Raw genomic sequence first — 13,008 nt, forward strand, 5'->3', positions numbered from 1 at the left:
TCTGGGTGCAGCACTTTAGGAAGGAGCTTGTAGGGATTTAGGCACTAAATTAAATCCCATGATAAGAAAATTCTTGTTGAGGAATAACCATATTGGCAACAAGGACAATCACTAATTTAGAATGCAAACTAAAGAAGTTTATTGTACAATAAAGATTGGTACTTCATATTTCACTAGTTGAGGTCCGGTGTGACACACAAGTTTAAGGCACGTCAGTCTATCTTTCCTGTGGATCCCAGGACTTCTGCCATTTTCTTTTCATGGTTCCTTGAATCTGATCCCTTGGCTCACGGTATCCTTCAAGATTTTAATTTCATTAATGTAACTTTGACATACATGCAAACTCTTTGCAGCTTTAAAACTTCATAGAATCCCTACAGTGGAGAAAGAGGCCATGTGGCCCATTGAGCCTGCACTTACAACAATTCCACTCAGGCTGTATCCCCACATACTTACCATGCTCATCTCTCTAACACTAAAGAGCAATTAAGCATGACCAATTAGCCTAACCTGTATGTGTTTGGACCGATTTGGAGATGCTGACATCGGACTGGGGTGGACACAGTAAGAAGTCTCAAACTGGTGTTGTAAAACTTTTTACTGTATCCTTGGACTTGGAAGAAAACCGGAACTCCCGGATGAAACTCATCCGGACACAGTGAGAACATGCAAGGTCCACACAAGACAGTTAGCTGAGGCTGGAATTGAACCCAGGTCCCTGGTGCTGTGAGGCAGCAGTGCCAATCACTGTGCCACCCAAATTTAAACTCTAGAGTCCCAATGTATCTGAAGTGCTAAAACTGCCTTAACTGCTGATGCTACACATTTTCCAGCTGCTTGGAGTCTCTCTCTCTCTCTGGTGAAAACAGACGCTGGAGCTCAGCTCTGTGGCGGGCGGTTTGCCGGCTCAGGGCCCAGTTCCCAGAATCTAAAGACTGCAGTCTTCTCAAAATGACAAAGATTGTACTGATTTTCCCAAGCTAAACTTTATTGACCTAACAAATCCTCAGTAGCTAAGTGGTTTTTTTTTTATTCACTCTCTTTTGGAAAAGCTAGAGTTGTTCTTCTTGGGAGAAGGTTGAAGGGGGATTTGATAAAATAGGGGACTAGACAGAGATAAACTTTCTATTGGTGGTAGTATTGAACATCAGAGATCAATTTAAGGTATGGGGCAAAAGAATGGGGGCATGAAATATCAAGGACAGGGTCATGAAAAATCACTTTTTTAAGGAGGGAGTGATTACAATCTGAAATACACTCCCTTGAGACTGCAGTGGAAGCAGATTAAGTTGTGACTTTCAAAAGGGAATTGGATAGACACCTTAAAACAAGAAAATTGCAAGGTTATGTGAAAGGATGGACTGCAGCCGAGTTTTCATGTAGATAGCTGGCACTGATTCAATAAGCAGACTGACCATCCTCCGTGCTGCTATAATTCTTTGATTCTAAAAATTGCTGTGTTTCCCTACATTATAAGTGATTCCATTTAATTGACTGTGAAGCATTTAGAAAAACCAGTAGAAAAAAATTCAGTAAAGCGGGGAAATAAGAATATTGGTCTGAACTGTTTTCCCTTCTGGGAAGTTCTTGTGAAAGGTGCCATATAAATGCAACTTTTGTTCCCCGATGAAAAAAATTGTGATCTATTATTTTTAAAGTAAAACATGCAGCCAGCTTCATTGTGATTAAAGGCTGTGTGAGAATCACACTGGCTAAACATGGATTGCCTTTGTTGCTAGCAGACTTACTGACTCTGTGACGCACAGACAGTATGCCAAGCTCCACATGCCAATCCAAGGGAAGTTGGTTTCCGTTTCCGGGTGAGAGGTGACCGTTTGTCAGAGGCCGATGGGGAAGAGGAGGAGGTGCCCGCTGCCGGTCTCATTCACAGCCGAACAGACGCTGGAGCTCGGCTCTGTGGCGGGCGGTTTGCCGGCTCCGGGCCCAGTTCCCGGTCGGTTTCCGTTTGTGCTCAGCGGCACGCGACCGGCGCGCTCCGGTTCTTCTGGTCCTGAGCGCAGGGAGAAAGCGGCGCGCGGCACAGGTAAGCGGAAGGCGCGAGAGGAGCGGGCCAGGGCATGCGCAGTGCGCCGGAGGGAGGGAAGGAGTGAGCGCACAATGAGGGGGCGCGAGAACAGCCAACCAGCACTTGACCGCAACCCAGTCCCCCCGACGCGCTGACCCCACTGCACCCGCCTCCCCACGCGCTGACCCCACTGCACCCGCCTCCCCACGCGGGGACCCCCACTGCACCCGCCTCCCCACGCGGGGACCCCCACTGCACCCGCCTCCCCACGCGGGGACCCCCACTGCACCCGCCTCCCCACGCGGGGACCCCCACTGCACCCGCCTCCCCACGCGGGGACCCCCACTGCACCCGCCTCCCCACGCGGGGACCCCCACTGCACACGCCTCCCCACGCGGGGACCCCCACTGCACACGCCTCCCCACGCGGGGACCCCCACTGCACACGCCTCCCCACGCGGGGACCCCCACTGCATCACCCTGCGCTGACCCCCACTGCACCCGCCTCCCCACACGTTGACCCCGGCTGCACCCGCCTCCCCACGCGCTGACCCCCGCTGCATCAACCCACGCTGACTCCTACTGCACATGCCTCCCTATGCACTGACCCCTACTGCACACGCCTCCCCACGCGCTGACCCCCACTGCACCCGCCTCCCCACGTGCTGACCCCCACTGCACCCGCCACCCCATGTGCTGACCTCCGCTGCACCCACCTCCCCACGTGCTGACCCCTGCTGCACCCGCCTCCCGACGTGCCGCACCCGCCTCCCCGCGCGCTGACCCCCGCCGCACCCGCCTCCCCGCGCGCTGACCCCCGCCGCACCCGCCTCCCCGCGCGCTGACCCCCGCCGCACCCGCCTCCCCGCGCGCTGACCCCCGCCGCACCCGCCTCCCCGCGCGCTGACCCCCGCCGCACCCGCCTCCCCGCGCGCTGACCCCCGCCGCACCCGCCTCCCCGCGCGCTGACCCCCGCCGCACCCGCCTCCCCGCGCGCTGACCCCCGCCGCACCCGCCTCCCCGCGCGCTGACCCCCGCCGCACCCGCCTCCCCGCGCGCTGACCCCCGCCGCACCCGCCTCCCCGCGCGCTGACCCCCGCCGCACCCGCCTCCCCGCGCGCTGACCCCCGCCGCACCCGCCTCCCCGCGCGCTGACCCCCGCCGCACCCGCCTCCCCGCGCGCTGACCCCCGCCGCACCCGCCTCCCCGCGCGCTGACCCCCGCCGCACCCGCCTCCCCGCGCGCTGACCCCCGCCGCACCCGCCTCCCCGCGCGCTGACCCCCGCCGCACCCGCCTCCCCGCGCGCTGACCCCCGCCTCCCCGCGCGCTGACCCCCGCCGCACCCGCCTCCCCGCGCGCTGACCCCCGCGCGCTGACCCCCGCCTCCCCGCGCGCTGACCCCCGCCGCACCCGCCTCCCCGCGCGCTGACCCCCGCCGCACCCGCCTCTCCGCGCGCTGACCCCCGATGCACCACCCCGCGCTGACCCCCGCTGCGCTCGCCTCTCCGCGCGCTGACCCCCGCTGCGCCCGCCTCCCCGCGCGCTGACCCCCGCTGCGCCCGCCTCCCCCCGCGCTGACCCCCGCTGCGCCCGCCTCCCCGCGCGCTGACCCCCGCTGCGCCCGCCTCCCCGCGCGCTGACCCCCGCTGCGCCCGCCTCCCCGCGCGCTGACCCCCGCTGCGCCCGCCTCCCCGCGCGCTGACCCCCGCTGCGCCCGCCTCCCCGCGCGCTGACCCCCGCTGCGCCCGCCTCCCCGCGCGCTGACCCCCGCTGCGCCCGCCTCCCCGCGCGCTGACCCCCGCTGCGCCCGCCTCCCCGCGCGCTGACCCCCGCTGCGCCCGCCTCCCCGCGCGCTGACCCCCGCTGCGCCCGCCTCCCCGCGCGCTGACCCCCGCTGCGCCCGCCTCCCCGCGCGCTGACCCCCGCTGCGCCCGCCTCCCCCGCGCGGACCCCCCGCTGCGCCCGCCTCCCCCCGCGCGGGCCCCCGCTGCGCCCGCCTCCCCCCGCGCGGGCCCCCGCTGCGCCCGCCTCCCCCCGCGCGGGCCCCCGCTGCGCCCGCCTCCCCCCGCGCGGGCCCCCGCTGCGCCCGCCTCCCCCCTCGCGGGCCCCCCGCTGCGCCCGCCTCCCCCCGCCTCCCCGCGCGCTGACCCCCGCCGCGCCCGCCTCCCCGCGCGCTGACCCCCGCCGCGCCCGCCTCCCCGCGCGCTGACCCCCGCCGCGCCCGCCTCCCCGCGCGCTGACCCCCGCCGCGCCCGCCTCCCCGCGCGCTGACCCCCGCCGCGCCCGCCTCCCCGCGCGCTGACCCCCGCCGCGCCCGCCTCCCCGCGCGCTGTCCCCCGCCGCGCCCGCCTCCGCGCGCTGACCCCCGATGCACCCGCCTCCCCCCGCGCTGACCCCCGCTGCACTCGCCTCTCCGCGCGCTGACCCCCGATGCACCACCCCGCGCTGACCCCCGATGCACCACCCCGCGCTGACCCCCGCTGGACTCGCCTCTCCGCGCGCTGACCCCCGCTGCATCACCACGCGCTGTCCCCTGCTGCAGCCGCCTCCCCACGCGCTGACCCCCGCTGCGCCCGCCTCCCCCCGCGCTGACCCCCGCTGCGCCCGCCTCCCCCCGCGCGGACCCCCCGCTGCGCGCGCGGGCCCCCGCTGCGCCCGCCTCCCCGCGCGCGGGCCCCCCGCTGCGCCCGCCTCCCCGCGCGCTGGCCCCCCGCTGCGCCCGCCTCCCCGCGCGCTGGCCCCCCGCTGCGCCCGCCTCCCCCGCGCTGGCCCCCCGCTGGGCCCGCCTCCCCCCGCGCTGGCCCCCCGCTGCGCCCGCCTCCCCCCGCGCTGGCCCCCCGCTGCGCCCGCCTCCCCCCGCGCTGGCCCCCCGCTGCGCCCGCCTCCCCCCGCGCTGGCCCCCCGCTGCGCCCGCCTCCCCGCGCGCTGGCCCCCCGCTGCGCCCGCCTCCCCGCGCGCTGGCCCCCCGCTGCGCCCGCCTCCCCGCGCGCTGGCCCCCCGCTGCGCCCGCCCCCCCGCTGCGCCCGCCCCCCCGCTGCGCCCGCCTCCCCGCTGCGCCCGCCTCCCCGCGCGCTGGCCCCCCGCTGCGCCCGCCTCCCCGCGCGCTGGCCCCCCGCTGCGCCCGCCTCCCCGCTGCCCCCGCTGCGCTGGCCCCCCGCTGCGCCCGCCTCCCCGCGCGCTGGCCCCCCGCTGCGCCCGCCTCCCCGCGCGCTGGCCCCCCGCTGCGCCCGCCTCCCCGCGCGCTGGCCCCCCGCTGCGCCCGCCTCCCCGCGCGCTGGCCCCCCGCTGCGCCCGCCTCCCCGCGCGCTGGCCCCCCGCTGCGCCCGCCTCCCCGCGCGCTGGCCCCCCGCTGCGCCCGCCTCCCCGCGCGCTGGCCCCCCGCTGCGCCCGCCTCCCCGCGCGCTGGCCCCCCGCTGCGCCCGCCTCCCCGCGCGCTGGCCCCCCGCTGCGCCCGCCTCCCCGCGCGCTGGCCCCCCGCTGCGCCCGCCTCCCCGCGCGCTGGCCCCCCGCTGCGCCCGCCTCCCCGCACGCTGGCCCCCCGCTGCGCCCGCCTCCCCGCGCGCTGGCCCCCCGCTGCGCCCGCCTCCCCGCTGCCCCCGCTGCGCTGGCCCCCCGCTGCGCCCGCCTCCCCGCTGCGCTGGCCCCCCGCTGCGCCCGCCTCCCCGCGCGCTGGCCCCCCGCTGCGCCCGCCTCCCCGCGCGCTGGCCCCCCGCTGCGCCCGCCTCCCCGCGCGCTGGCCCCCCGCTGCGCCCGCCTCCCCGCGCGCTGGCCCCCCGCTGCGCCCGCCTCCCCGCGCGCTGGCCCCCCGCTGCGCCCGCCTCCCCGCGCGCTGGCCCCCCGCTGCGCCCGCCTCCCCGCGCGCTGGCCCCCCGCTGCGCCCGCCTCCCCGCGCGCTGGCCCCCCGCTGCGCCCGCCTCCCCGCGCGCTGGCCCCCCGCTGCGCCCGCCTCCCCGCGCGCTGGCCCCCCGCTGCGCCCGCCTCCCCGCGCGCTGGCCCCCCGCTGCGCCCGCCTCCCGCGCGCTGGCCCCCGCTGCGCCCGCCTCCCGCGCGCTGGCCCCCCGCTGCGCCCGCCTCCCCGCGCGCGGCGTGGCCCCCCGCTGCGCCCGCCTCCCCGCGCGCTGGCCCCCGCTGCGCCCGCCTCCCCGCGCGCTGGCCCCCGCTGCGCCCGCCTCCCCGCGCGCTGGCCCCCGCTGCGCCCGCCTCCCCGCGCGCTGGCCCCCCGCTGCGCCCGCCTCCCCGCGCGCTGGCCCCCCGCTGCGCCCGCCTCCCCGCGCGCTGGCCCCCCCTGCGCCCGCCTCCCCGCGCGCTGGCCCCCCGCTGCGCCCGCCTCCCCGCGCGCTGGCCCCCGCTGCGCCGCCTCCCCGCGCGCTGGCCCCCGCTGCGCCCGCCTCCCCGCGCGCTGGCCCCCGCTGCGCCCGCTCCCGCGCGCTGGCCCCCCGCTGCGCCGCCTCCCCGCGCGCTGGCCCCCCGCTGCACACCCCCCATGCGATGATCCCCACTGCAGCCCCATTGCACCCACCTGCGCTGACCCCCACTACCCCCCCCGCAACCCCCACTGCACCCCTTCCCCGCGCTTGACCCCCACTGCACCCCTTCACCGCGCTGACCCCCACTGCACCCCTTCCCCGCGCTGACCCCCACTGCACCCCTTCCCCGCGCTGACCCCCACTGCACCCCTTCCCCGCGCTGACCCCACTGCACCCCTTCCCCCGCGCTGACCCCCACTGCACCCCTTCCCCGCGCTGACCCCACTGCACCCCTTCCCCGCGCTGACCCCCACTGCACCCCTTCCCCGCGCTGGCCCCCACTGCACCCCTTCCCCGCGCTGACCCCCACTGCACCCCAGTTCCACGATGGCCAGAGTACTGGATGGCGGAGAATCCTCTGAGGCATTCCCAGTCACCAATGGCATCAAACGGGGCCGTGTGCTCGCACCCACACTGTTCAGCATGACGTTTACTGCCATGCTGAATGATGCCTTCCAGGACAGTGTTGCTGGAATCAGCCTCAAGTCCAGAGTGGATGGGAAGCTCTTCAACCTGAGGAGACTTCAAGCTATTACCAAAGTGAAGGAGACTGTTCTGAGGGACTTCCTCTTTGCCAATAACTGCACCCGGTATACTGGCTTAGAATGCTGACACCCCCTTCCCCTTCGTGCTGACCCCCACTGCATCCCCCCGCACCCTCCTGCGCTGATCCTCTCACCTCCCGCATCGATCCCCCTCCACCCCGCCCGCACTGACCCCTGCTTCACCCGGCCCTTGCTCACCCCCACTGCGCTGACCTGTGCCCACGCCTGCTGCACCACCCCACGCTCGGCCCTCCACCTGCGCCAACCCTGAGGAGGGCTAAATTGCCCCTCAGCGTACCCTAACAGGTGACTTGGGATTTCTACAATAACTTCATTGCATTGCTAATGTAAGCCCACTTGTGACACTAATAAATAAACGATAAACTTAAAAACTCTCTCCCTCCCCCCAAAATCCTCTCTGGGGACACCCATAGCACCCAGTCCTCCAAACTGACCCTGACTACTTCCTACATTCAGTCCTCTCCAGGGACCTTAGATTTTAATTGAGTTATGTCCATTCACCCAGTTTCCTGCAGATCCAAATCTGGTCCCTTGTTCGGATTTTGTTCATTTTACAATTACCAACTATGCTTTCAGCTGCCGAAGCCCTTTATTACGCATGAAGAAAATTCTGGGTTGGTACCAGCAGGCTGCCTATTGAACTGTTTCAGCAATAAGCTGCGGAGGGAGCAGTTTATATGTTTAAAAATTCAGGATATTGCAGGGAGACTTGAGTAGGAGAGTTGGGATTAACTGAAAACAACTGGTGCAGATTCGTCTCTTGTGCTGTACTATATACACAAATTTAAATCGCTCTGCTTTTCTAACCTTCCTACTTTAGTGCCATGTTAAACCCATCTCCCCATCCTTGTATGCCCCGGTATCTGGTGTCACATTTTGTTTCATAGCTTTTGTGTATCAGTTTGAAACGTTTCGCAACATTAACGGTACTATATAAATGTAAAGTTGTTGCACCGCCCCTGTGCATAGTAACCCATCATCCCACTAAGTTATGTCCCAAAGTCTGGGCGACTCTGGCCAGGATACCCCAGTTGCAGGGGTCATCCCCATTAAGTCAGCTGTCCGCATCAAATCCACCGAATCTCCTCCAACCTACCGTGCCGTGCAACTTGTCTGCTTTACCTCGGTGCAGTCTCTGGCCTCCAGGCTCCACGATGTGGGATTTACTTCTCTGGAGCCGCAGTATCCTTACAGCTCGAGTCCGGAGCTGGGAGAGGCAGCCTCACTCCGCTCGACATTTGGACTCCCAAGTTTAGCATCGGTATGAAGAGGTTTCCTTTTTTTGTGTGTGTGTGATTGCAATGCCTTGTATCCACTCAGACTATGCAGGTTTTGTTGGAGCTCTGTATTTTCACCCACTTGTCATAAATCCTTACTCTCATCGAGCCGGAGGATGGTGACAACAATCTAGTTTCATTCCTTCAACGTCAAACACCCAGCAAAGAAAGAGTATTGCTCCCCCGGCAATGCTCAGTTGCTGTTTCTTGCGAGCACTCTCCCAGTGAGTCCTATGCATAGACTTTTCTGCAGGTGGTGGGTTGGTTATGTAACATTCTTAGGTAAATAATCAACAGACCGTTTGCATTGGTGCATTGCAAGCTGACAAGGCTGTAAAGAGCCATCAAACACCTCTGCACACTGGAATGGCAGCAGCTGAATTGAGACTGGGCAGGCGCGGTATGGAGGGGGAGGGCAGGTCAGTGCACGGGAAGACTGGTGGGAAAAGGCAGCCAGGGAAAGCCGGGGTGAAGGGGGGAAGGAACGAGGCAGCCAGCAGTTTATGGTGTGCTGGCGGCTGGATTGTGAGCGATTGCATTGTGGCGGATGGCGCTGATCCTTCAATGCCTCCGGTTTGCAAATGCGGATTCAGTGTTGTGTTTGGACGGACTGCACACAGGTTATTTATTCTCAGCGCACCGTCCAAAACATGGTGTCAGTGTTATTGCAATGTCAAGCGGAATCGTAATGAGAGTAGACACAGTGCCGAATGTATCCGCACCCATTCCAGGGGGGAATTACCTTCCAGTTGGGACGCGAACCCTTTACTGAGCAGGTTGAAGCTGTCAGACTGTGTTGAGGTTGGTCAAGATACGGCAGACACCGGATTAGATACACCAGAGCAGCAATAACTGGGAGTGGTAGCCCAGGGGTTCAGATCGTGATATAATGTGAAATCAGGTAAGAACTGGATTTGCACCCTTGTCTGAGATTACTGCCTTGAAATCACTCTGTGTCCATTTACTAAACATTGAATTTTAAGCGGTCATTTCACTCCGTTTCTTTGCTGGGTGTTGACGTTGAAGGAATGAAACTAGATTGTTGTCACCATCCGCCGGCTGGATGAGAGTAAGGATTTATGACAAGTGGATGAAAATACAGACCTCCAATAAAACCTACATACTCTAAGAGTGGCTTAGTAACAAGTGTGCCGTGTTTCAGACTGCAGACATTTCCCAAATCAACTACTTCAAATCGGTATGAGATTAGAAAGCTTGTTGATTAGTAGGGTTCCCTTTGGGGGTGCTTGTTACTTACCAGTGAATAGCTTCCTTCACAGAGCTGTAATTTGAAACATGCGATGTAACAGGGGTTTGCTGTTAGCTTTTCTTTGCTCAAAGTTGCCTTCTACTGGAAGCATTTTCTCAACCTGCACTATTTGCTGCACTCCTTAATTTCGGAAAGCCCTGTACGTGTAAATGCTAATCTTGGTCTTTTGGCTAAGATGAAGCGTTAGCTCAAGCCCCAAGGGGATGTGATGCCTCATCCAGTCACTTGGATCTTGTTTAATGGAACCCAAGATGGGATGCAACATCTTGTCAGCTTGCATCTGATTTGTTCCTCATGTGGGGACCATGATTGGACTTGATTTGAATTTTTTTTGATTAGAAATGAAGTACTGAAAGGTACTCAAAAAACCCTTTGCCTTTCACAGTTCCAACAGCAACAACTTACATAGAAGCTGTAACATAATTAAATAAAACATCCCAAGGTGCACAAATTCCTAAGAACATTAACGAGTAATGACATCAAGTTGCATGAGGAGATATTGGGTCAGATGAGCAAAAGCTTGGCCAACTCTTCCCCTTTGAATTAGTGTTCTGGGTTTACTCTTTCAGTATTGTTTGCAGCTTTGTATGAGGCCTTTGTGCCCCCCCCACCCTCCAGTTTAATTCAGATTTAAACCTTAGAAAAGGAAGCTTGGATTCAGTATAACCAACTTGTATTCGTTATCCAATGGTTTATTAATTCAGGTTGTGTGCAGTGTTTTAATTTTTTTTGTGATATGAGCATTGCTGGCAAAGACAAGATTTGTTGCCCATCCGATATTACCCTTTGGGTGGTGGTGAGCTGCCTTTGTGGACCATGTGGTGTAGGTATAGCCACACAATATTGTTAGAGAGGGAATACCAGGATTTTGATCCAGTGACTGAAGAAATGACAATAAGTTCCAAGTCAGGATGGTGTGTTACTTGGAGGGAGATATGCAGGTGTTTCTCTGTTTCTGCTGCCCTTGCCCTTGTAGGTGGTAGCGGTCACAGGTTTTGAAGGAGCATTAGCAAATTGCTGCAGTGCATCTTGTAGATGGTACACGCTGTGGAGAGAGTGGACATTAAAGTGGTGATTGGGGTACCAATGGCTGCTTTGTCTTGGATGGTATCCAGCTTCTTGAATTTTGCTAGAGCTGCATTCATCCAGGAAACTGGCTAGGCTTCTGGCAGTCGGGCAGAATTCCCAGCCTCTGGCCTATTAAAGCCACTGTATTCATATGACTTGTAGTTTAGTTCTTGGTCAGTGGTGATCCACAGGATGTTGTTTGCTAACTGAGTTATATATTATCCTTGTGCTGATTTTACTTTTTGCTGCTGTTCTGATTCAACTGGGCCTTGTTGGATGTGGTTGAGTTGCCACACCTGCCTGTATCCTCCGGGCACCTTGTGGAACTGGATCAGATTGTGCATGTGGACTGTTCAGTGCACTATGGTTAGATGGCATCTTGGGACAGAATAAAGCAGCAAAGGAAAAGTTCTTTACTGCCTTGCAGTCCCTCAATTTCTGGAGCCATGTAAGAATGGGATGTTGAAATTGCAAGTTACTTTTTGGCTGCCCTGATTAAGCATATTCGGTCACTGACACAAATGTCCTGGTAAAAATTGATCTGACCTGTAGGATATTTTACCAAATGCAACTTTTAAAATATTGAATAAAAGATTTAAATGTAAATAAAATGACAACTAGTATATCTTTAGGGAAAGTTTCAATGTATATGAAGGCTGTTTTAACAGGTTTGTGTCGGACAGTGTACAAGAGAGAGCTTCATTAGCCCAAGTCAAGAAATGTAAAGCTGCGTGCTTGAGGTAATGCACACGTGAGTTCCTGATTTCTGAGGGAAAGGAGGAGGGTAATTTGGAGGACTGATTGTGGGCCATTCTTGTGACCAGTGTCAGAGCAGCTTTAATTGGCACTTGGAACAGTGTATCGTGCAACAATACCGAGAGAACAGGGGAAGAAAGATCCTTTAGTAGAAAAGTCTGCTAAATAACAAAATATAGCCAGACTGATGAATGGTGAAGTGTATGATGACATATTGTGCTGTGCAGCATAAATACTTCAGGACTGTTTTTTGCTTCATAATTTCCTGTACCATTGCATTTTGATCCATATTCACAAATGGTGGTAGCCATTTGCTTTTCAAATCTCTTTCAGTATAAACTCAGCGGAGTTAGGTGTTTCGAATACTCACTGACATTGAACCTTGGAGTAAAGAGCAGTATCACTGAGCTGGATGATGAAAGCGAAGCACTGGAAGATGCTGGTCATTTATGGTAGATGGTATCAGTGCTTCAGGGAAGATTGACAGATAAAGGAGTTGGGAGAGATGAAAAACAATGTGAGCTGGATGGTGTAGGAGATCTTACTGGAATTTGGACTAAACCCCAATGGAAGAAAATCCTTGTCAGGAATAGCCATATTGGCAAAAATGACAATTACTAATGTAGAATGTAATCTAACAAGGTTTACTGAACAACAAAGATTAATACTTAACATGCTACTAGTTAAGGCATGACACGATACATTATCCTTGTGCTGATTTTGCTTTTTGCTGCTGTTGTGATTCAACTGGGTCTAACATGTGTTGGACTGTCTTCTATGGATCCCAGGACTTCTCTGGATCTTCTCTTTCTTTTTGTTCCTTGAATCTGGTTTCTTGATTCACAATGTACTTCAGTATTTTAACTGAGTCACATTTAACATGTATACGTTTATGTATATAATTTATATTATTTAACATATATATATTTAGCATTGTACTACTGCCTGCTGCTGTGTCTCTCTTATTTCTAAAGCAGCTTGACTTTCCAGTATATGTTTCTAAATACAAGGAGTTTAGCTTTAAAGTGACCAATTGTAGGTTCAATGTATTGGTTATTGTCAGCTTCATACTTTTTAAATGTGTGTATAGATTTATATTTTCTTAATTTGGGGATCACACTTAAGACTATGGTGCTCCCATGATGGGGTTAGGAAGGGAATTCTAATTTTTTTGATGTAGCAGTGATGAAGAAATGATGATTATATATCTAAGTCAGAATGATGTCTGTCTTGGAGAGAAATTTGCAGTTAATAAGTGTTTCCAGGATTTTGCTGTTGTCCTTCATGTTAGGTGTTATGGCGCACTGAGTTTCTCATGGAATAAGTAAGCCCTGTTGTTGGCTGCATTGCATCCTGTAGATCGTAAATACTGAAGTGTACAGGTGGAACAAGTGGTCATTAAATTCAGAGTCAGGAGTACTCATCAACGTGATTGCTTTGTCCTGGGTAGTGTCAAACGTTTTGGCTAGGTATGAATTGATAATTCCTATGAGCTTTTGATTTGAGTTTGTAGATGGAG

General features: G+C 59.3%; 1 protein-coding gene across 2 annotated transcripts in view; it reads left to right on the top strand.

Annotated features, from left to right (window-relative positions):
- Window positions 1–1,818: 1,818 nt before the first annotated feature.
- zbtb5 (zinc finger and BTB domain containing 5) overlaps window positions 1,819–13,008 on the top strand; it is a 39,018-nt gene continuing 27,828 nt past the window's right edge. The window contains exon 1 of one of the 2 annotated variants that reach the window (XM_080188630.1): window positions 1,819–2,044. The gene's annotated coding sequence lies outside the window, so the exon portion shown is untranslated. Of the gene's footprint in view, window positions 2,045–9,038; window positions 9,297–13,008 lie in introns of those variants that run through there. The other variant, XM_080188631.1, reaches the window with a different exon arrangement.

The sequence above is a fragment of the Carcharhinus amblyrhynchos genome, chromosome 5 (genome assembly GCF_965287045.1).
Source record: "Carcharhinus amblyrhynchos chromosome 5, sCarAmb.v2.hapA, whole genome shotgun sequence".
In the NCBI taxonomy this organism is placed as follows: Eukaryota; Metazoa; Chordata; class Chondrichthyes; order Carcharhiniformes; family Carcharhinidae; genus Carcharhinus; species Carcharhinus amblyrhynchos.